This window comes from Phocoena sinus, chromosome 4 (genome assembly GCF_008692025.1).
Source record: "Phocoena sinus isolate mPhoSin1 chromosome 4, mPhoSin1.pri, whole genome shotgun sequence".
Classification (NCBI taxonomy): Eukaryota; Metazoa; Chordata; class Mammalia; order Artiodactyla; family Phocoenidae; genus Phocoena; species Phocoena sinus.
The window spans coordinates 70331950-70355561 of NC_045766.1; the positions used below are offsets into that span (position 1 = coordinate 70331950).

The window sequence follows — 23612 nt, forward strand, 5'->3', positions numbered from 1 at the left end:
CCTATCAGATGACAGCAATGTCGGTCCCATTCTACAGCCCCTCGCGGTTGAAAAAGCCTCTTCACATCCAATTCCCACAGCTTGGTGCTTTTTCAGGGGGCACATTTTTAACACCCCATTTCACAGATGAGAACATTGAGTCAGGCTCTGGCAGTCTTTGGCAGAGCTGGAACTAGAAACCGGGTCTTTTCATTCTCCCTTTCATTGGCTTTTGTCAGTGCACCAACCTCAAAGAGGGAGACGTGGCCACCTCCTCACCCACTGCCCACCCCCCTCCACCCCGACCCCTCAGGCAAATATCACACCATCTTGAAAACAGAACTGGTTCTTTACTTTGCCCCTCAGTCACAAGAACCTTTGTGCCCAGGAGTAGCCTGATTAAACCCACCCCTTTCCTGCAGGATCACCCTGTGTTTGCAAACCGGCACATCTCAGAGTCAGCCTCCCCTTCCATCAGCAGGCCCGTCCCACTGCGCCCAGGAGAAAAAGGCTTTCTGCTCACTGCTGTCAGATCTAGGGCACAGAAAGTCTCCTCTGGGTCAACCGCACACAAGTTACGCTGAGCCCATGAGCTCAAAGTCTGAGGGGCGGGGGTGGCAGGGAGTGACTGCAGCCCTGTCAACTGCATGCCCCCTGCCCTGGCAGAGATGGGCTGGAGAGGAGAGGGAGGCGACCCCTGCCCTGTCTTCTTCCCTGAAAACAAAGTCCTTCCTTTGAGCTCTCCAGAGGCTGGCCTCCGGCTCTGAATGCGGCCACATGCAGCCTTCGGGATCCCCAGGTCCTGGGGACGGCCCCAGAGGTCTGGCTTGGAGACCCAGGTACCACTGGTGCTTCTCCTACAGAGCAGGGCTGGAGAGGTGGGCCTGGGGTCCCCATCCCACAGAGGGGGCTCCACCAGGCCTGGGAGCCTGTTATCCTCTCTGGGCTCCGGGAGGGGGGCAGCTCGCTGCGGATCCTGCCATGGGACAGAGCTGGGCCCGGGCTCAAGGCCAGGCCAGGCAGACAGTGAGCTGTGTTTTCTGGGAAGGCATCCAGTCCTCGTGCCCTCAGCCTTCCGGGCATTGAGGAGAGTGGCAGAGCAGGCCCCTGCCACCATCCTCGCTCAGCCCAGCCCCGGTCTCTGAGCCAGAACATTGCAGCAGGAGGGACCACTACAGCCAGCCCTTTCCCTAGACCACTGCTCGGTGAACTAAAGGGTATTGCATGGAGAGAGGAAGCGGCATGCCCCGAGGCCTCAGCCCCCCCACCCCATGTCCAAGTCCTAGGGTGTCTCCTCGCGAGCATATCCTAGCTCCCCTGCTAGGCTGAGCTGTTTGAGGGCAGAGAAAGGTATTTCTTTGATTTGGCCTCCAAAACCATGGGTTATCTTCCTGGGTAGTGTGGCCATCGCCCTGCAGGGTGGCCACGTCAGGTCACCGCCCTGAGCCTCAGTCTCCTCCGCTGCGCTGGGGGAAGTAAGCCCTGCTGTGCCCCGCTTCCCCGGCTACAGGACGGAGCCTTAGCGTGTAAGCCTGAGGCACACACGCGGATGAGAGCTTCTCGCTGTTACGAACATCTTATTGACCTGGTTTAGAACTTGCATCTCCCACACAAGGGGAGATCAAGGGGAGATGAAGAACAGGGGGAGTGTGAGCTGCTGGCCAGCAGATGGGCCTTCCTCAACCATCTACCCTGAGGCCCACGGAGCGCCTGTTCCAGGGCCCCATGTGGCTGCCAGAGTGGATGCTCAGCAGCCTGAGGGCAGGAGGGGGCAATGACCCCAGTGGGGCCCCAGCGTGTGGCCGCAGCGGCCCTGGAGCCCACCACCTTCCTCACTTGGTAGAGGGGCCTACCTGCCTCTCAGAGGATGCGGGGCCTCTCCCGGCCCCTCTCTGGGCTGCTCAGTGAGCACCTGGGAGCCACATTTCCAGGGAAGGAAATGGGGCTTGGACAGACGGTGAGGAGGGTCAGAACCAGGTCATAGGAGAAGGCACTCAGGCAGTTCAACCCAGATCCCCAGATGGAGAGAACTATCTCCTCTCAGCATGCTCACGGGAGAGGGGATTGCACCTTATCTGACCCCAAAGGGCCCTAGGGTGAACGTGTATCTAGAGGGCAGACTTTGACTGCTCTAAGAAAGAACTCTCGACAAGCTGAGCGATCCCACAAAGAATAGCCGAGTTTGTGGGCAGTGACTTCCTGGTCCCTGGAGGTGTTCTGTGCTCAGATTGGACACACGTGGTGGTAGGAGGTGACTCTTTAAAGGGGATCACGAGCTAAGGACCTTCGGGACCCTCCCCACTTCCCGGGGGTCCCAGGATTTTCTGGTCACCGAGGGGTGCAAGCCTCTCCCCGGTATGAATTAGCCAGCGCTGCCGCAGAGGTTTATTCAGAAGTGCTTGGCCAGCGCGTGCTGCCAGTTCCGCCCGTAGCGCTCCACATATTGTAAACATTATCCACACACAGGAGGGGCCCCGGCATCTGTGGGGACGGGCAGTTTAACGGGTTATAAACGGTCCTGTTCCCAAGCATCCTTCTGTTGACACAAAAAAAAGTGTCTCTCTCTCTCTCTCCCCTCACTGTGTAAATAGAGCCCACAGACGTTCCTCAACTCACTGCCCTGAAGCACGTGGCCTTCTCAGTGCCAGGAAAAACATGCCCGCGCAGGAAAATACCCCACCCTGAAACGTGGCAAAGCCAACGGTTCAGGGCCGGGTGGTCCCCGGTTGCCACACACGAGTTTGGTGCGTGGCCTTCACCCGCCAAAATCCACACTCCAGTCACGCTGAGTCAGGAAGGAGGAAGGTGCTAGGCCATGGCCCGTTGCTCGGGAGGCTGGAACCCCCATGGCTGCCACGGAACTGCCTGTCAATCCAGCCACCACATCAGCCCCGAACCCAGGCCAGCAGCTGGCCAGCTGTAGACCAGCAAGCAAGAGTCACCACGGTGGAGGAGCAGTTTTCATCTTAAAAGGGGGCCCCGCCCAGACGCCCAGGAAAGTGCAACTCGACGTGGCAGGGTGCAGGGTTCCTTCAGGCAAAATCGTATGGACGGAGCAGATGACGTTTCTCTTGTTTCCATCTGTACCACAGCACACATGCATGCCAACGGCCTGCCTTTTCAGGGCTGGGATGGTCAGAGGTCCCCCCGCAAAGTGAAGCCGAGAACCAAAGAGAGACTGAGACCACCTGCCCCAGGCCTGTACCGTGGGAATTCGGCGGTAGAGCCAACCTAGAACCCATATCCCGAGTCCATTCTCTTTTTGCCAAGCCCCATTTTCTGTCAGTCACAGAATTGAGGAGAAAATATCTGCCACCCGCCGCCTCTGGGACCCACTCACCTCAGGTGGTCCTCTCCCTCCTTCCCTCTCTCTTCGGACCTTGGAGCCAGCAAGCTTGCTCTGATCACACACTTGCTGTGCCCTAGGCCTGGAGTGCCCCTCCCCAGCTTCTGTGGCTGGCCTCAGCTCAAAAGTTGCCTCCTCCAAGAAGCCTTCCCTGACCTGCCCAGAGTTAATTCTCTGCAGAGAACACTCTGATATTTTCTTGTTTACACGTGTGTGTGTTTAATCTGTCTCCTCCCAATAAAATTTAAATATAAGGAGAGTAGGAACTGGGCAGTGCTTAACAAATATGGTTCAATGACCGACATAATTTCATTTTTAATTGCTGAAAGCCCAGAGTTGGGGGAGATATTGAATACTTGTGGAAATATTGTTAAACCGTATGTTCTGAATAACGCAGGAGTTTCCCTCAGGTGGCTCACAAGGTCCCTGCACCCTGAGCCAGCACCTCCAATGTAAACGAGATGCTTCGTGCTCACAGACTCTCTGATGCCTAACAGTGAAAGAAGGATACAACACTTTCCTGGCCCCTTAAGAAGAAAACGGGATTTTCTGAGAATAACCTCTTCTGCTTTCCTTCTCACTCACAGAAGGAAAGCTCAGGAGATGGGGTCGATAGCACCCACCCCTCCGTCTCCCTCCCATAATTGTTTCCCTCCCTTCTTCCTCTCTCATCCTGAGTATTTGTCATTCTCTGCTTGTGGCAAATTGCTTTTCATCTTTGAAAACCAAGAATGGTTGGTAACCAAGACAGCCTGGGAGTCTTCTTTTTTTATACAAGCGCGGCGGGGGCGGTGTTTAGAGATAGAAAGACTATTGATCACTTCCCCCAATAACAGCGTCATTGAAATTCAATTGACTAAGCATTTGTGGGCAGCCTGTGAGGCCAGTACTTCACCAGTCATCCTGATGATGCAGACAGGTCCTGCCTTGGAGGAGCTCTCAGGTCAGTAAGAAAGATGATTTCGACTCAACAAATGCTTTCTTAATCACTTACTAAATACTAGACACTGGTGGCCCACAGTGAATGAGGAATGGGCCTGCCCTCAAGCGGTTGAGTGGAGAAGGAGAGAGTTCTGATAATTTCTATGCTCTGTTTGAGGTCCTGTGGAGAAGAGCAGGTGAGAGGAAAGGGCGGCAGGTGCCTAGGGAGCAGACCTGGAAGTTAAGCTAAGCATCAGGGGGAGGTGGGAGTGCACCAGGTCAAGGTAGGGTTGGGGAAGGGGGCTAGTTAGCCAGAATGGGCTTCAGGCAGAGGGACAGCAGGGGCAGAGGCGCCGGTGCTTGCTGGGTCCAAGGACTGAAAGGAGGTTCGCATGGCTGGAGGAGGGAGGGAGGTGGCCTTGCAGAGACAGGCAGGGAAAGCACGGAGGGCGGGTTTTGCAGAATGGTGAGTGGTCTGTTGCAACAAAACGATAGGGCAAGTGTGAGGGGGGGCAGTGAAAGAGCCTAGACTTTATCGTGTGAGCAGCAGGGAGGCCAGGTGGAGGTGGGGAGAGGGCAGTGGGGAGATCAGTCTGGAGGCTGTTGCCAAGGTGAGAAACAGATGACAAGGGGGAGGGAGTGGGGGATTGACAACTACAATGATAGTAGCGCGGTCTTTCCACTCCCCTCACCCTTCACCACATGAAGCCCGCAGCACTCCAAACGCCCTTTCAGACCCCATCCCCCATCTTTCCTCCACTCCACCCCCACTGCTTCGCTGCTCCCCGCTGGAGATGGTGTCAGAAAAGAAGAGCTTCTAGAGAAGATCTACATTCAGGTATGGGGAGACAAGTGGGTCTGAGAAGTCGGAACAGCTCATCCTGAAAGCAGATGTCCATGAGGTACCTCCGTGACCCAAAAGATTCCCACCCACTCCTGTGTTCACGCATGCGCACGGATGACCGCTTTATCTAAATTTCCAGCACCGGGAAATCAACTGGGAGTACAACATCCTCTTCAAGAAAGTCCATCCTGATTTACACCTGGGAAAGTGGGGACCCTCGGGCACTGGGAGACACAGTCGACTGTGGAACACTTTTCTCTGTGAGAAAGTGCATCGCCTGGTCCAATCAGCCGGTTTACAACCCTTTGGTGCACTGATGCATTGGGGCACCTGGATTTGCTTGGTTTGGTGCGAGGCAGCAGGGGGTGAAGGAGGAGGGGTACAGGGCTGAGCAGCCACGGAGCCTGGGTTCCCTTCCAGGCTCTACTACTGCGTGGGTTCCTTCCTTCTCTGGGCCTCAGTTTTCCAATCTGGAAAACAGGGGGTTGAGCGGCCGACACTGAGGTACCTATGGCCTCTGATCTCTCCTCCCTAGGTGTGTGTGTGTGTCAGTCACTGGTTACCCCACCAGGACTGGGAAACGCCTTCCACCTCCTGCCCGGGAGCCAGGCCTTCCCATTAACTCCATCTGTCTCTTAACACTGTGCTGAAAAGGAGCGAACGCCAGGCACAGCTGCTAGCCAGCACGTAGCTCACTCACAGGGTGGCGTGTGCATCTGATGGGCAAAAGCCCCTTCCCAGCCGGCCTCCCCCAGCTGGGCCTAGGCAAGGTTTCAGAGGCTGCTGGTGGGCAGCCACCCACCCAAAAGCGCTCTGGTCTATTCTACCCCCTCACGCCTTTCTAACTGGGCCTTGGATGGCTTTCAGGTTTCAGGCATGCTCACTGCCAAGGCCTCCACCCAGCCTGTAACCTGAGGAAGGTGCCAAAGGCCTGTGCCAGGGGGGCCAGCACCACCGACCACAGGCAGGCTGGGGAGCACAGCCTGGGCCTGGATAGGCCGCTGGGGAGGGGAAAGAGCAGAGGAGGAGGGTGCCAGGGCTTTGTCTGTGTTTCCAGAGGCAGCTGTGGAACCTGGGCTGGAAGGGAGCTGAGCAAGGCAGGAGACAGCGGTGGGGAAACAAGTCACCTGGTCAGAGAAATAAGGAGGTTTAAGGGGAAGGAAGTCGAGCCAGCGCTGCAGCAAGACAGAAGGCAAGAGAAGGACCACCTCCTGCCTCCACATAGTGGGAGAAGCGGGGCCTGGGAGGGCGGGCAGGGCACTGACCCCCTGAGGAAGCACTGGCCCCAGGCCCGGCTGGGCTGGCTGCAGCTCTCCTTGGCTCAAACACCCTTGGAAACAAATCTTGTTCCTCACGTCTTCTACTTGGCTAACAATGGAGTCAGAGCTGTTGGCTTGAATCCTTTTTTTTTTTCTTTTTAACCTTGCTCCCTCTTTTTCTCTGCTGCTTAAACACACACACAAAAAGTTTGAACCAAGACATAGTGCACATGCTTTTACTTCTGAAAATTTCTTTAAGAAAACAGTGGTGCTCACAATGAAACAGCAGTGACCCCAGTGTTTGCACAGCACTTTCGTGTGTATAAAGTCCTCACGTGGATATTCGCTACAGTCCCGAGCTGCAAACAAGGCAGGTGTTACCCTCCCCAGGCCCAGGGGGAGAAGGGGCTGCCCAGGTCACAGATAGGTCAGGTAAGGACCCAGGGACCCGGATTCTGCCATAGAAGACCCTGGGGCACATTCCCCTGCGGCGCCTCCAGGCCACAACAGCACCCAACCGGAAGGAAGCCCAGCTGCCCACAAGTCAAACTTCCCTCTAACTTTCTGCCCTGGGTAACCTCACTTAACGACAACTGGGTGGCACGCGGATACAATCAGAGCTGAGGAACTGCCTCACCGGTCCCCACGGGGACAAATCTTCTCTCCCTCCCGGACCGAAAAGGAAGGGTAGTGAGTGCCTCTACATTTCTCGTGCTCCAGCATCTGCCAACGTGACCTCGTTTTCAACACAACAGCAACCTTGCAGAGTGGATATTAACGTTACCCCTTTTATAAGTAAGAAGAGTGAAGACTGGTGAGGCACCACACAAGGAAATATGCAGCCAGGATTCACACTCAGGTCTCTCTTGCCTCTGAGGCCCACGCTCTCTTACTACCCCTGTGCTGCCACCTCCTGAACGCACGTGGCCTCTGTGCAGAGTTTCCCCTGCAGAAGGGGCAGCCACAATGCACACAGTGAGCGTGGGTAGATGGCTCAAGGCGGTTCTGAACAAATCCCTTCTGGGGCCCTCAGGCAGAGCCCATGCCCGCCAAGGGGGCTGGACTCACTGCGGGAGCTCTGAGGTCCTTCTCCAAGTCTAACAGCTCTGGGACAAATAGGAAAAACTGACTCAACTCTACAACTCCTTCACTGAGTCCCTTCCACATGCCTCACACAGAGCAAGGGACCAGGGCAGGCTTATGCCATACTTTTCCTTGTCCTCACTGGGCTTCTAACAGGAAGTGAATGGACCATGAGAATGACACAGTCGCTTCTTCTGACCTCCTGTTGCTGTTGGTGAAAACAGGATATGGAAGGATGGAGGGGCTACAGTCACTACAACTCAGAGGGTTGGAGTCCACGGGGTCCTCAGCAAACTCTTCTCCACGGGCAAGCGCAGGGTATCCCGTAACCCATCTTCCTGCCTGGTCGAGGAGCCCTGGAGGAGAGGCCCCTTTAAAGCACAACTGACAGTGTGGTTCCCTCGCAGCCTCCTGGGCACAGGGGCACGGGCCTCACCACATAGGGACATATACTCCAGGGGCTGGGTTGGGGGTTATGCGGTCTCACCTCTGAGGCCTGGGCGGGCTGGGGGCAGAGTTTGGGGACCCGCATGTTGGGGCTCCTCTCAGTAATTTCGATTCCACACTCAGTGGAACCTACCCCTGCCATTCACTGTGCGGGGCTGGGAAAGACTTAGCATGTTGAAGCCCAGCCTCCAAGGGGCTCTCGGGCCACTGGGGCAGCCAGACCCGCTTTGGTCTAAGGAGAAGTCAAGGGGACTAGGCGCGGTACGGGTTCTGGCAGAAGGAGCCTCGGGGAAGGCCACACAGAGGAGATGACACTGCGAAGGGTCTTGATGGGTGGAGCTGGAAGGAAGAGAGCAGAGCTGGTTGTATAAGAAGAGCGAAGCGAAGCACGGACTCAGCCCTGGCCAGGCCCCACCCCAGCTGGGGGCTCACCTAGCTTCTCCGAGGCTATTCCCTCATCCGTGGGTCGGAGGAAGCACTTCTCGGATCCTGGGAAATACCGCCCGTGCACACACCCCTCACACACTCACCATCCAGACCCCTCTTCCTTTCTCCCCAGCCACTCCTCCCTCAAACATACCCTCTCGGAAACTGGACACTCACAGAACAGAAATAAAACATAGAACATAAATGCTGGGATGGCCCTTGGTCATCAATCAGTGTATCCTGACATTCTGCAAATATGTCAGAGGCCCAGCCATGGGCCTGCATGACTTGCCCAGGGTGGCAGAGCCAGGATGAGACGGTCCATGTCAATCACGGCCCTGATCACACATTTGTGACGTCTTTAGATCATCTTCTTTTTGGGGATAGAGGGTCAACGTTTCCCACCCCATCCCCTCCCTGGCCCTTGGAGTCAGATCCGGCCCTCGCTGTTCTCTCCCACTCATAGCAGCTTCATGCATCCACCCTGTCCTGGTCTCTGTTGCTGCCACGTGTCCAAGTCAGGATTTATGGGGTTAGTCCCCAGCTGTGGAAGTCAGTATCAAATTAATGGAACAGTTCCACATCCAGACCAGAGGCCCTGCGGCTTGTCTCACTCATGGGGCCCTGTCTGTCCTCACTGGGGGCCTGAGGGCTTCCTTCCTGGAGGCCCGTGTGGAGGACTGGACGGGCGAGGGCTTGTTAAGGGAGCCAAGGAGTCTGGGCGGCTGTCGAGGGGGAAGTGTGCATGTGATAGAGGACACCAGGGATAGGGCCTGTGTGAACAGTGATTGCTCCCTTGACTGACATCTCACAAGACCCCAAATGTCAGCGGTAGAAGCCATCATGCCTGCGGCAGCAGGGAAAACGAGGGTGGCAGGAGGGTGGCAGGCGACGCAGATGACACCCCAGGTGTTATTTCCAGGCTGTCGCTGAGTCTATTTGTCACGTGGGGGAGAACAGCTGTTAGGGCTGGGGGTTCCTGCCTGGGCCCCGTGTCAAACTTCCGGTCCTCTCTGCAGGCTTTGTTTAGATTCCGATCACATCTCCCACTGTGCCTCTGCTGGTACACAGAGCCGGCAGAGCCGGTGGGGCTCTTCCTCAGGGGGCAGGCGGTTAGGAGAACCGCCTGGGGAGAATTCAGACATCCCAGGCCTCAAAGCAGAGCTACAAAGCCAGGAGCTGGCTGCTGCTCCGTGGCCCCGGCCTCCCTCAGAGGGCACTCAGGGTGTGAAAATAAACAGACATCTGCAGACATGCTTGCAGCCCACGGCACTTTCTAAGCCCTCTCCAGCTTGCGTCTCCTCTCTGATTGACACTTCAGCCTGGCTGAGTTTGATGGGACTCAGGGGCAGCAGCCCCTTCTTACAGGGGAAGGAACCAAGCCTGCAAGGCTGTGGGTCCAGGCCCACACTGGGAGGGAAGGCGCTCACGTTTGGGACAGGATCTAGGCGGTACGGACAGACCCCTACCTGCAGCAAATATTACAGAATCTCAGAGCTGAAAAGGACTTCCTTGGAAACCCCCATGTTATGGCTGGGGCCACTGAGGCTCAGGGCAGGGACCTTTTTGCCCTCTGAGGGAAGCAAGGGACATCATGTGGACCCCAGGAAGACCGGGGATGGTTTCCTCTACTTGGAGGAAGCAGTGAATCGGAAGTACTGGAGAACTGGCCCCTTAGACAGAGTGGAAGGATGCAATGAGAGGACCATATGGGAGCATTGGCCTCAAAGTCCACAGTGGTCCCTGCTGCAGACCTCCCACTGTGTCACCTGTCCCTAATGTAAAGTGCTCACAAAGACAACCCACAGAGGCCAACGGTGAACTCTCAGCCCTTACTGTGGTTGATAATTACCAGCTCCTCCCTTAGAAACCAGTCTCTAGGCTTCCATCAGGGAGCCAATGGACCAACGCTGGAGAACGGCATCCTGGCATCTTCTGACCTCCTGCTCCTGTAGGTGAAAGCAGGTCACAAGAAGAGATAAAGGTGTATGGCGAGGAGAACACTGGGGTGGCAGGAAGAGCCAGTCCCGCTGAGGGCTCAGGCTCAGGGACTCAAAGGTTGCTTCTAACTGTCTCTGTGAAGTTTGCTTATCAAGTGGTTATGAAGCTCTGCACACTGTCAGCAGCGGGTGGGAGCAGAGCAGTAGCTCACAGATCGTACTGGGCACCAAATTGTCTCGGGAGCCTGTAAAAACGCAGATTCCTCAGCCCCTCCTCCAGATTCAGGAGCACTGTCGGCCACGCGGCCTCCGGGAGCACCGACCAGCCCGCAGTGGAGGCGGGGAGAGTGCCAAGACTCCAAGCCCCGCCACACAGTGTGGTCCAGTGAGTGAGCCAGGCGGAGCGGGCCCGGCTGGAAGAGGGGCTGGGGCGGAGCCGGGGGTCAGAAGCTGGGCTACCCTGCAAGGAGCGTGGAGGAGCGGAAGGCAAGGGGGCAAGGCGGGCAAACGGGAGGGTGGTCTGGGAGAGCGCCAGGCACAGCGGGCTCTGCGTTCCCAACCGCACAGGGCCTGGGGCACAAAGGACACTTGCTGAGTGAGGAAGACAAAACTCTAAATAGTGTGCACGGGCCATTACAGCTGTGCAAAGAACACTAACAGAGAGAATATAGAGATATGTAAAATAGCACGTCTCATGACCATCAGGTTCCTTTTCTTTCCATAAACTTTGCTTAAGTTCATAATAAAAAAAAATAAACACAGGCAAATTACACTTACTTCACACAGTCATTTCTGGGTGGTAAGTTCAAAATTCATAGGCATGGGTTGGGCTTCCCACATCAGCTAAACATGAGCCCTAGGAAGGGGGGCAGATGTAGGGGCTGTTATACTCTCAAACGGCCCCAGAGGTGATCCTCTGTCCCCACCAAACCCTAGGCCACCGGGGCATCCCCTGCTGTGGCCACACCACTCAGAACATAAAGACCTGAGCTCACAGGCTGGCAGGGCTTTGCCAGGTTCAATTCTTCCCGTCCGTTAGTGGGAAACGGGAGCAAAAGGAAGCCTGATGTAGTGGAAAGAACACTAGACAAGAAGTCAAAATATTTAAGTTCGTTTCAAGAACCAACTCGTCATTTGCGAAAACGGGTCGGTGACTTCCCCAGCAGGGCCTCAGTTCTCCCAGCTGCACAGTGAGAGACAGCAACGTGACACAGTGACCCCAGGGTAGGGGTTTCAGACACCAGACGCAATCTCCTGGTTTCTCCACGGTTTCACAGTGGGTCAGGAATCTGGCCTCATGGTCCCTCCCAAGGCTGCAGTCAAGACGCCCACCAGGGCAGCAGTCAGTAGAGGCTCGGCTGAGGGAAGAGCTGCTTCCAGGCTGGCTCCCATGGCTGCTGGTGGCCTTAGAAGACTGTTTCCAAGGTCACCCACGCAACTGCTGTCAGGCCTCGGTTTCTCAGTCTGTGGGCCTCTCCTCTGGTTGCCTCACACCCTAGCAGCTGGCTTTCCCCAGAGCAAGTGATTCAAGACACAGGGATGGAGACAGAGAGGGATGGAGAACCCAAGACAGAAGCGACCATCTTTTTATAACCTAATCTTGGGAGTGACAGCCATCAGTTCTGCCATATTCTACTCTCTAGTGGGCTGGTCACTAAGTCCAGTCCACACTCAGGAAGAGGTAACTGAGCTCTGCCTCTTGAGGGGAGTCATATCAGAGGACTGTGGACACAGCTTTAGAACCACCATAGGGAGTTAGATCCAACGACCCCTACAGTTTCCGGGGCGGTGACTCTGGCTCCCCACCACCCCGTTCCCCACTCCCCACCCCAGAGCATCAGGCATGTTGGACATAAAAGGATCAGAGGTGTCTGCTGACCTTTCTCCTGGTGGGCTGTGTTCTCAGGAGAGAGGACCTGGAGAACGAGAAGGTGTGCTCCTCAGAGGGGTGCACAGGTCAGGAGGGCTATGAGCCTTGTCAGTGAACCTGCCTTAGTACAGCTGCTGAAAGTTCTGTTGGCCAGTGGACAGAGCACCTGAGGTGGGTGCCCCGATACCGCCGCTGCCAGGTGCGGGTAATGCAGGATGTCTGACCACCTTGATGGTCTGGAACCCGGTAGCTGGGTGTGGAATCCTCCCCAGCCCACAGCAGGGACAGGCTGGCAGGGACTCCCCAGGTTTCCCTCATTCCTCCAAAGGAATGGGAAGGAGAGATGCTGCAGCATGGGGATGAACCAGGAGGAACAGAGTCAATGCCCTCCTACAGACCAGGAAAAGAAGGGAGTAGAACTCATTCAGGGTCAAATTGTCTCTCTCTCTTTTTTTTTGCGGTATGCGGGCCTCTCACTGTTGTGGCCTCTCCCGTTGCGGAGCACAGGCTCCGGACGCGCAGGCTCAGCGGCCATGGCTCACGGGCACAGCCGCTCCGCGGCATGTGGGATCTTCCCGGATCGGGACACGAATCCATGTTCCCTGCATCGGCAGGCAGACTCCCAACCACTGTGCCACCAGGGAAGCCCCAGAGTCAAATTCTCTTAAAGGGCCTTGTTGTAGTGTGAGGTCAATAGCCTAAGCTTAGCGGGTTTGAATATTGGTTCTAACATTACTAACGTCTCCAGGCTGGTTTCCTTATCTACAAAATTGGCATAAGATAGTCTATACCATAGCGCTGTGAAAATTAAATGAGATAATCCATTAAGGCCCTTAGAACAGTGACTAGGACATAATTAGTCCTCATAAATAACATATGATTATTAATATTAGGATTACAAAAGACATCAGAGTTCACCCAGCTCAACGGCACGCCGGGCACGGGAATCGCTCCCCAGTTCACTACGACAGATGACAGAGGGTTCCTGGGGCACTACTTGAATATGTTGAGAGCCTGGGAGCTGACTACCTGCCCTGGACATCTGCTGACCCGCAGACGAAGAGCTCGCACCAGACCTAGAGCCACTCGTAGAGCACAGTGCCGACCCACAGGTGGACAGCTTGGACCAGACCTGGGGCCATAATCAGCCCCTCTGTGGCTGCCCCCTGCACCTCCATCCCTTTTGCGTCCCAACAGCAAACAGTAGTTTTGAATTTCAAATAGCCCCTAACAAACAGCCCCCTATCAAAGAAAAAATAAAAGTATACACCCCGGGCTTCCCTGGTGGCGCAGTGGTTGAGAGTCCGCCTGCCGATGCAGGGGACACGGGTTCGTGCCCCGGTCCGGGAAGATCCTACACGCCGCGGAGCGGCTGTGCCCGTGAGCCATGGCCGCTGAGCCTGCGCATCCGGAGCCTGTGCTCTGCAGCGGGAGACGCCACAACAGTGAGAGGCCTGCGTACCGCAGGAAAAAAAAAAAAAGTATACACCCCAATTTAACTTAGTGTAAAGCCCTCATGGGCAATCCTGAAAACATTTTACTTAACCTTACTTATGTCTTGTTTCCTTTTGGAGCTAAATCATAATTGAAGCATTTAGTCTAAAAACCTGTGTGCTAAGGTGATGGGTAAGGAAGATGTTTATCCGTAAGGCTAGCTAAAACAGTTCACACTGGAAGTGTGTGTGTGGGTATTTGGGAGGGGTTGCGTTGTGTGTGTAGTTATAACTGAAAGGGTGTATGTCTGTATGAGTACATGGCAGTGAGTGGCACGGGTTCTAATGTGTATGTGTGTGGGGAGGGGAATGCATACCTTTGGGTGTGGGTGTGGGTGTGGTGAGGACCACCTTGGTGCTCTCTGGACAGGATACAACATTTTCCGACTGCAAAGCAATCACAAATTTGGGGGCACATTTCTCTTCCTCCCAGTTTTCCCACTCTCCTCAGGAAGCTGCAAAGGTTGGCCAGGATTTGAGATTTTTCTCATTGAAGCCTCTGGAGACACATTCCAATGGTGAACATAGAACACAAACCAAAGAAATAAAATCACACCTCGTGCCTCAAAGGCACAAGGGAGGAGGGTATTGAAAACCCCAAGGGAAGATACAAAGGCTCGAAATTCTGCAAACCCACACCCTTTGGAAAGAGGGGAGGCGCAGCTTCTCCCCCACCCCAAATTCCCAGTCTGAATTTTTAAAATCAGCTTTATAAGCAAACATCTGCCACTCCCCGTCTCCTGAAGGGTGAAGATCGGGATAAGGCATCTCTGTGTTTTCATTAGGTCTTTTAGCAAATGCAATGAGGACATTCAGATTCGATTTCCCTGTTTTGTACACACACAGAAGTCTGTGCTAAGAGGATTACTTTCCTGGAGCCACATCCTTCCTAAAGGCCCCGGTCAAAGGAGACTCTTGTTAAACAGCATTTTCTCTAATTCCTCTGGCTTTCCTCCTGGCCTCAGCGTGCAGACATCTCGCCTGCTCCTAAATCCACCCACCTCACAGACTTCAGGATAAAGGTGGTCCGGCCCCTGCATTCTCCTCCCGCCCCTGGTTCCTTAATAAAGCTGAAGATGAACGTTAGCACTTGGTTCCACAGCAGCCGAAAGGGAAAGAGGGCAGCCTCGTCCAGCCCCTGAAACCCCCTTGATGCCCCCATAGAAAAATGTAGCCTTTTCGCCTCTGCTCCAGTGAATGGCTCTTCGAGGGTTTTCATTAGGGCTGGGTCTGCTGGTGCAGAAAGCCTCACAGATGTTGACATTTTTTTCATCCCTGGGTTAAGATGTCTTCCATAAGCTTTTATTCCCCATTTGTTACTTCTTTATTATCTGGGAGGTTTGGCCTCCTCCCTCTTCTCATTTCTCTGAAGAGAGCAGCGGTAGCTGGGCCTGTCATTATCTCGGCCCTTTTCTCTGGCCTCTAGAGGCGGCCAGGGCCTCGGGCCCCATTGTGGGGGACAGCGGGGAGCTGAGGCAGGCCGGTCACTCCTCAGACCCTTTTGTGCGGCAGCCCCTCCTCCCCGCAGCTTGGCTCTGGGATGTGAAAGGTCAGAGGCACGCCAAGCTTCCATACCTGAGCTTTTGTCGGGGGCTGGAGGCAAATGATTCCAGAAGCAATTTCTTGGAAAGCAGCCTAGAGACTCTCTTCTCCCTGTTACTGTGCACCCTGTACCACACCCCTTGGGGTTGGGGGTGAGGGCACAGGAAGGGGGGATTCGCTTAGATCATCTGTTCCCAAAATGCCCCGAGAAAAACCTTTCTACCCAGAGAATGGCTCAGACATGAATTTGACCGGAAGCCTGAAGCCTCTGAGATGCTGAGAAAAAAGTTTTGCGATAGAGTTTTCCATTGGTTTTTTTTTGGTTTTGTTTTTGTTTTTTGCGGTACACGGGCCTTTCACTGTTGTGGCCTCTCCCATTGCGGAGCACAGGCTCCGGACGCGCAGGCTCAGCGGCCATGGCTCACGGGCCTAGCTGCTCCGCGGCATGTAGGATGTTCCCAGACCGGGGCACGAACCCGTGTTCCCTGCCTCGGCAGGTGGACTCTCAACCACTGTGCCACCAGGGAAGCCCGTGTTCCATTGGTTTTGACTATCCTTTGTCCCTAGTCCTGGCAGCCTGGAGCCAACCTGCAACCTCAGTTTCCTCATCTGTCAAATGGGAATAATACATTTTTCTCTGCCCATTTCATACAGTTACTCTGGCTATTCCATGGATCTAATGAGGTCATATAGAAATTGTTTTTCCAGATTATAGGACTGTATACAGTATCTTGCCCTGCAGTGGCTGTGTGGACCCTGACTTGAATATAAGCCATCACAAGATGCAGACTAATTTTTCTGAAAATTATAGACCAGAAATGCAGACAGATTTAAGGGCCTTGAGGCATCTGATTCCAAGCACTTTCCAGGCTTGATGCCCTGAGGGTGAAGGGACATCTCAGGGCAGGACAGGTTTCTGATGGTGGCAAATCCTCTGAGGCTTGATGTTGTACTCCTTAGAAGGCAGCTTTGGGAGGCTGGCTGGAGAAATTTGATGTGTGCTTCTATGTAGGGAAAGATGAAAATGGGCCCAGGGTTGCTCACTGAGCACCAGCTTAATAAGAGCCAATTACGTACGACATGACTGGAATACACCAACAGGAACCTCAGCTGCCTTGTGGAAAGAAGGGGGACTCTAGGCTGCCCAAGCCTTGCCTCAAGTGTTGGGTCTTTTCTGGACATCACATTTTAAGGAAGCTATGTAGGTCCAGGACCCTGCTCAAGGAAAGGAGGTCAGACCATGAGAGGACTAGAAATCCCACACTTCAAAGACTGGTTGGAGGACCTGAGGCTGCATCCCCTACTGATAGTTCAGTGACATTTGTAGGAAAGGGGGATTGGGCTTGTTCTGTGTGGCCGTGAGGGTTGGGACTGGAACTAGGAGTGAAAGCTGAAATGAAGACGTTTTGAGCATATCAAAGGAAAATATTTCAAACGGTCATCAGAACCGTCTAAAGTGGAGTGGGCTACTTTATGAGGTAGTGAGCATTCTATCACTGAGGGTAATCCAGCAGAGTGGGATTTGGGGAGAACATTCATCCCTGGGGCATTATTTAGGGCTCACTGTGTCAGGCCTGGCAAGCTCTTTCCAATCCTGAAATCCCTGAAATGTTTCCATTCTTCGCATTTGTTAAGAAATGTACCATTCCTTTTCTGGTGATTAAGTTAAATACAGTCAACTTGCACTTCCCATAATGCTTGAGTAATATCATACCCAGTGAACAAAAGTGAAAAAAAGCAGATAGAATACGATGCAGAGTCTGTACTCTGCAGAGCAAATTCCCATATTAGCAGCTTTTAGTTGAGACCACGTGCAGTTGGTACAGCGTGCAGGGTGGTGTAGGGAGGGAGGAGGGTAGGTGCTGGTGGAAAAAAATTTTTTTTCTGGCCTTGAAGCCAATGAAACCGTGATAGTGAAGAGAACAGGGTAAAGCTTTAAAGGGAAAGAAGCAGAAGGAAGATCCCAAAAGTCATCTGTCCACATCTCTGTCTAAACCTTGAACTATACATACACAGAGAAGATGCAAAGCAGCTGAGCTATTGGAGAAAGATCTGAACTGATATCGTCATTGTTGCTTAAGAAACAGAGTTTACAGTTTGAATTCAACCAAGATAACTGCCTGATAAAAGAATTAATATCCATCAGAGAAAATGACTAAACTCCAGAATCTATACAACTTAACACACATAATGTCCAGAATATTATCCAAAATTACTTAACACACATAGAACCAGGAAAATAGAACACATTATCAAGCTCAAAGAACATCAACTGAGACAAATATAAGATGACACAGATGTTGTAATTAGCAGACAAGAAATTTTTTGCATATATTATAACTATCTTCAATTAATAAAAGAAAACATGCTCACAATGAAAGAATACATAAGAAACCTCAACAAAGAAATGAAAATAAAAAATGGAAATTCTAGAATTGAAAAATACAATATCTAAAAAATTTTTTAAATCACTGGGTGAATTAAACAACAGGATGGAGGTGGCAGAGAAAAGAGAAGTAAACTTGAAGATGAAACATAGAAATTATCCAATTTAAAGAACAAAAAGAAAAAAGAGTGAGAATATAAATATAACCTAGCAGAGCCTCAATACATGTAGTCATAAAAGAAGAAGACAGGGAGAATGGGCCAGAAAAAGAAAATGGAAGAAATTAATGGCCAAATTTTTCTCAAATATTGTAAAAGACATAAATTTATAGGCTCAAGATGTTCAATGAATGACAAACAGTATGTTTTGTTATGTATATAAAGAAAATCTCGTTAAGTCACACCATAGTCAAATGTTGAAAGAGAAAATCTTGAAAGAAGCAGGAGAAAATGTCATATTATATGCAGGAGAACAGCAATCCAATTAAGAACTGATATCTCATCAGAAATTATGAAGTCCAGAAGAGAGAACAACATTCTAAGTGCTAAAATGGAAAAAACAAAGAAATCCTGTCAACCCAGTATGCATGATCCAGTAAAAATCTTCAAGAATCAAAGAGAAATAATTTTCAGATAAAAGAAAACTAAGCATATTTGTTACCAACAGAGTTGCACTACAGGAAATGCTAAGGAAGTTTTCCAGACTGAAAAAAAATGATACCAAATAGGAACTCAAATCCTCAGAGAGGAAAGAACATGAGAAATGGAAAATATCTGGATAAATACAAAACTCTACTTTTCTTCCTCTTAATTTCTTTACAATATATGTGACTGTTTAAAACAAAACTGTATCACTGCCTTGTTGGTTTATAACATATGTAGAGGTAATACACATAATAACTAAGGCATAAGGAATAGAGGGGTATGAAATTATAAGGTTGCAAATTTTCTCCATTTTGTGTGAAGCACTAACTATAATAGTGAAAAGTTACAGGGCTTCCCTGGTGGTGCAGTGGTTAAGAATCCTCCTGCCAATGCAAGGGACACGGGTTCGAGCCCTGGTCCGGGCGGGTCCCACGTGCCTCAGAGCAGCTGGGCCCATGCTCCACAACTACTGAGCCTGAGCTCTAGAGCCTTCGAGCCACGGCTGCTGAGGCCCGCGTGCCTGGAGCCCGTGCTCTGCAACAGGAGAAGCCACCACAATGAGAAGCCCGCGCACAGCAACGAAGACCCAATGCAGCCATTAATTAATTAATTAATTAATTAATTAATTTTAAAAAGGGAAATCTCTTTTAAAAAAAAAAAGGATACATTACATACAGTTCTTAGAGAGACCATGGGAAAAAATTTTAAGAATTATAGCTAAAAGTCAATATATAAGTTAAAATGGAATTCTAAAGTTATCCAAATAATCCAATAAAAGGCAGGCAAGGAGGAAAACAACCCAGTAGGGGCAAGGAGAAAACAAAGTCATAGGCCCAACCCTAACCATATTAATAATTACATTAAGAATTAATGGAAAAAACAATCTAAGTAAAAGGCATAGCTGGTCACATTGGATGAAAATAAAAGCAAGACCCAACTATATGCTGTTTATAAAAATATATACATACTTTAAATATAAAGACAAAGATAGGCTGAAAGTAAATGGATGGTTAAAAAGAATATATATGCCATGCAAACAATAACCATAAGAAAGTGTGAGGAGCTCTATTCATATCAGACAAAACAGATATCAAAGCAACTATAGTCCAATAAAAAATTAATTAAAAAATAGATATCGAGACAAAGAAATTAAAGAAGTAAAAAGAGACATTTCATGATGATGAAGGATCAATTCAACAAGAAGACTTGAAAATCTTAAGTGTACATGTACCTCATAATAAAACTTCAAAATATGCATGGTAAAAATTAACAGAATCAAAGGGAGAAACAGATAGTCCCATAATCATAGTTGGAGGTTTTAACATCCACTCTCAGCAAGAGATAGAATTAGATAAATATAATCAACAAAGACATAGAAAGTCTGAACAATTTCAACCACTCTGACCTAATTGATATCTGTAAAATGCTATATCCAACAACTGCAAGAATACATATTCAAGTCTACCTGGCGATCATTAGGAATCATGATATGCTGAGACACAAACAAGTCTCTGCAAATTTTAGAAGACTGAAATTATACAAACTGTATTTTCCAACCACAGTGGGTTTAATTAGAAATCAATAACAATAAAGCAGAAACTAACACACCATTGTAAAGCAATTATACCCCAATAAAGATGTTTAAAAAAAAAAAAAAAAGAAAGAAATCAATAACAAGATATCTAGGAAAATGCCAAATATTTGAAAATTAAATGACACAGTTTAAAAGAATCCATAGGTCAAAAAATAAATCACAAGGGAAATATAAGTTTTAAAGAAATGAAAATTAAAATAGACTATATTAAAATAAGTGGCATGCACTAAATTAGTGCTCACAGAAAATGAATAGTTTTAAATGCTTATATTAGAAAAGAATAAATACCTAAAATCAGTAACCTAGGTTTCTTATAAATTATAAAAGAAGAGCAGTGAAACCCAGATTAAGTACAGTTGACCCCTGAACAATGTGGGGGCTAGGGGTACCAATCCCCCTGCAGTAGACAATCCACACATACCTTTTAGTAGCCCCCCCCAATATATATTCAGTTCCTCCATATCTGTGGTTCTGCAACCACGGAATCAACCAATCCAGGTCCATGCAGCACTGCAGTATTCACTAGTGAAAAACACCCACATATAAATGAACCCACACAGTACAAACCTGTGCTGTTCATAGGTCAGCTGTATAAGGAAGGAAATAATAAAGATAAGAGCAAAAATCAATAAAAGACAAAATGGACAAACAATTGAGAAAAATCAATGAAATGAAAACTGGTTTTCTAAAGAGATCAATAAAATTAACTCCTAGCTAAGCTGATAAAGAAACAAAGAGAGGGACATCCCTGGTGGTCCAGTGGGTTGGACTCCAACGCGGGGGTGGGGAGGGCAGGTTTGATCCCTGGTCGGGGAACTAGATCCCGCATGTATGCCACAGCTGAGAGTTTGCATGCCGCAACTAGGAGTCAGCATGCCGCAGCAAAGATCCTGCCTGCCGCAACTGAGACCCCGTGCAGCCAAAATAAATAATAATAATAAAAAAGAAACAAAGAGAAGATATAAATGGTCAGTATCAGAAAAAAAAGAGGTAACGTTAGTACAGACATCAAAAGGCTAACAGAGTTTATTATCAATAACTTTATGCCAATGTATTTGACAAGTTAAACTGCATAAATTCATTGTAAGACAGAAATTACCAAAACTGACTCAAAAGAAAGTAAAAAATTTGAATAGCCTCATATCACTGAAAGAAATTGAACTTGTAAATAAAAACTTTTCCCTTAGAAAATTTCAGACCCAGACAGCTTCACTGGTATATTTTCCAAGTATTTAAAAAAGAAAAAATGCCAATCCTACATAAACTTCAGAAAATGGAGGAAGAGAGAATACATTTCAATCTATTTTAGGAGACCAGTATTACCTTGACACCAAAACCAGGCAAAGAGATGTGATCTCTTCGAAGAAAGAGAAAGAAAGAAAACTGCAGACCAATATCCCTCGTGAACACAGGCACAAAAACCAAAATTTTAGATACAAAATCTAACGACATATTTTAAAGGATAATACTTCACAACCATGTAGATTTAACACAAGAGTGCAATATTGGTTTAAATTAAAAATTCAATCAATGTAATGTACCATATTACTAAAATAAAAGAGAAAAACATTTGATCATGTCAAGAAATGTAGAAAATTTGACAAAATTCATGATTTAAAAAACTCTCCAAAAAATAGGAATAGAGGTGAACCTCCTCAACTTGATAAGAAAGATTTTTTTTTTTTTTTTTAACCTACAGCTAACATGATACTTAATGTTGAGAGACTGAATACTTTTCTTCTAAGACCTGGAACAATGCAAAAATGTCCACTCTCACCACTGCTATTCAGCATAGTACTGGAAGGTCTAGTCAGGGCAATGAGGCAAGAAAAGGAAATAAAAGGCATACAGATTGAAAAGGAAAAAACAGAAGTCTCCTTATCTGCAAATGACATGATTGCATATTATTACAAAGTCTAAGAAATCTACAAAAAAAAATTCTTAGAAGTAATAAGTGAGTTCAGCAAGATTGTAGGATACACGATTCAAAAATCAATTGTATTTCTGTATACTAGCAATGAGGACACAGACACTGAAATTTTAAATATAAAACCATTTATAATCACTAAAAAAAACCCTTAGGTGTACGTCTAACAAAACATGTACAACACTTACATGCTGAAAATTTCAAAATGCTGATGAAAGAAATCAAAGAAAATCTAAGTAAATGGAGAGACGTACTACACTCATGGATAGGAAGACTCAACATAAAATATGTTAATTCTCCCCAAATCGATACACAGGTAAAATAAATTTTCTATCAAAATCCCAGCAAGACAGTTGGTTGGTTGGCCTGGGGCGACCCAACACTGGAGCCTACCCGGCTCCTTGGTGGAGCTAATGGTGGACTCTGGGAGGGCTCATGCCAAGGAGTACTTCCCAGAGCTTCTGCTGCCAGTGTCCTTGTCCCCACGATGAGCCACAGCCACCTCATGCCTCTGCAGGAGACCCTCCAACGCTAGCAGACTGATAAACATCTGATGAAGCCATGACCAGGTGGGCACGAGTTACTACAGAAAAAAAGACCCTTCCCTGCAACATCATGGGAGGACATGAAGAAGGGGTCCTTTGAGGGGAAAAGCCAAAACCTACCAAAGAGTAAACAACTTGAAGCCAATAGTCTGTCCCTTAAAAATGATGCACCCCAAGCAAAACACAAAAAGAATAAAAAGAAAAAGGAGTATTTAAATGAAGATGTGAATGGATTCATGGAATATTTAAGACAAACTCACAGATGGTTCACAATGGGGAGATGATAGCAACAGACAGTCAGGAAGTCAGGGAAGAAATTGCAGTTGCTTTAAAGAAAGACAGTCGCCAGGAAGGAAGACGATTAAAAAGACAAGCAGCAAAGAAAAATGCAATGGTGTGTTTCCATTGTAGAAAACCTGGCCATGGGATTGCAGATTGCCCAGCTGCCCTTGAGAATCAAGAAACAGGCACTGGAATACGTTACCGGTGTGGATGCACAGAGCATGAAATAACCAAGTGCAAGGCTAAAGTAGACCCAGCTTTTGGTGAATTTCCTTTTGTAAAATGTTTTGTTTGTGGGGAAATGGGACATCTGTGCAGATCTTGCCCTGATAATCCCAAAGGACTCTATGCTGATGGTGGTTGCTGCAGACCTTGTGGCTCTGTGGAACATTTTAAGAAGGATGGTCAGAATTCAGATCGAATGGTCACAGTTGGTCGCTGGGCAAAGGGAATGAGTGCGGACTGTGAAGAAATTTTGGATGTGCCTAAACCACAGAAACCCAAAACAAAGATACCTACGGTTGTTAATTTTTGATAATTAGTACGATCGTCTCTTAGCACCTCATTGTTAAACATTCGGAACTGGGCCTACTTCAAAAGTTGGAGCTGGACTCTCCCTTGGAGTCCTATATTGTAGATATCAGTATAACCTAGGTGTGGTCAAACCAGTTCCTGAGTTCTGTCCATCAAGGCACACTTCTACCATAGTTTGGAGAAAATCACTGAAAAAAAGTATAATATGTTTAAAATGGATTTTCTAAAAGAATATATTTTTAACCAATAGAGCTTATATGTAACTAAGTGGTTATATACCTGACTGTAACAATCATCTTTTTCTAAAAACAAAATTATGCATTAATATGAACTATCCCTAAACATAGGGTACCTGCTTTGCATTAGGAAATGAATTTTTGGTTATATTGTTTTCTTGGTTCAAAGTATCAATTTATTATCATATTAGAAATTAATTTATAATTGCCACAAAATCTGTATTTTTAAAATATTTAACAAAAACTTACTTGCTATTTAAAAAAAAAAAAATCCCAGCAAGACTTTTTGAAGACATGGACAAGCTTATTCTAAA

General features: G+C 49.0%; 1 pseudogene; it reads left to right on the forward strand.

The window, feature by feature from the left end:
• The first annotated feature begins 22262 nt into the window (after positions 1–22262).
• On the forward strand, positions 22263–23063 carry LOC116753438 (annotated as a pseudogene).
• The last annotated feature ends 549 nt before the right edge of the window (positions 23064–23612 follow it).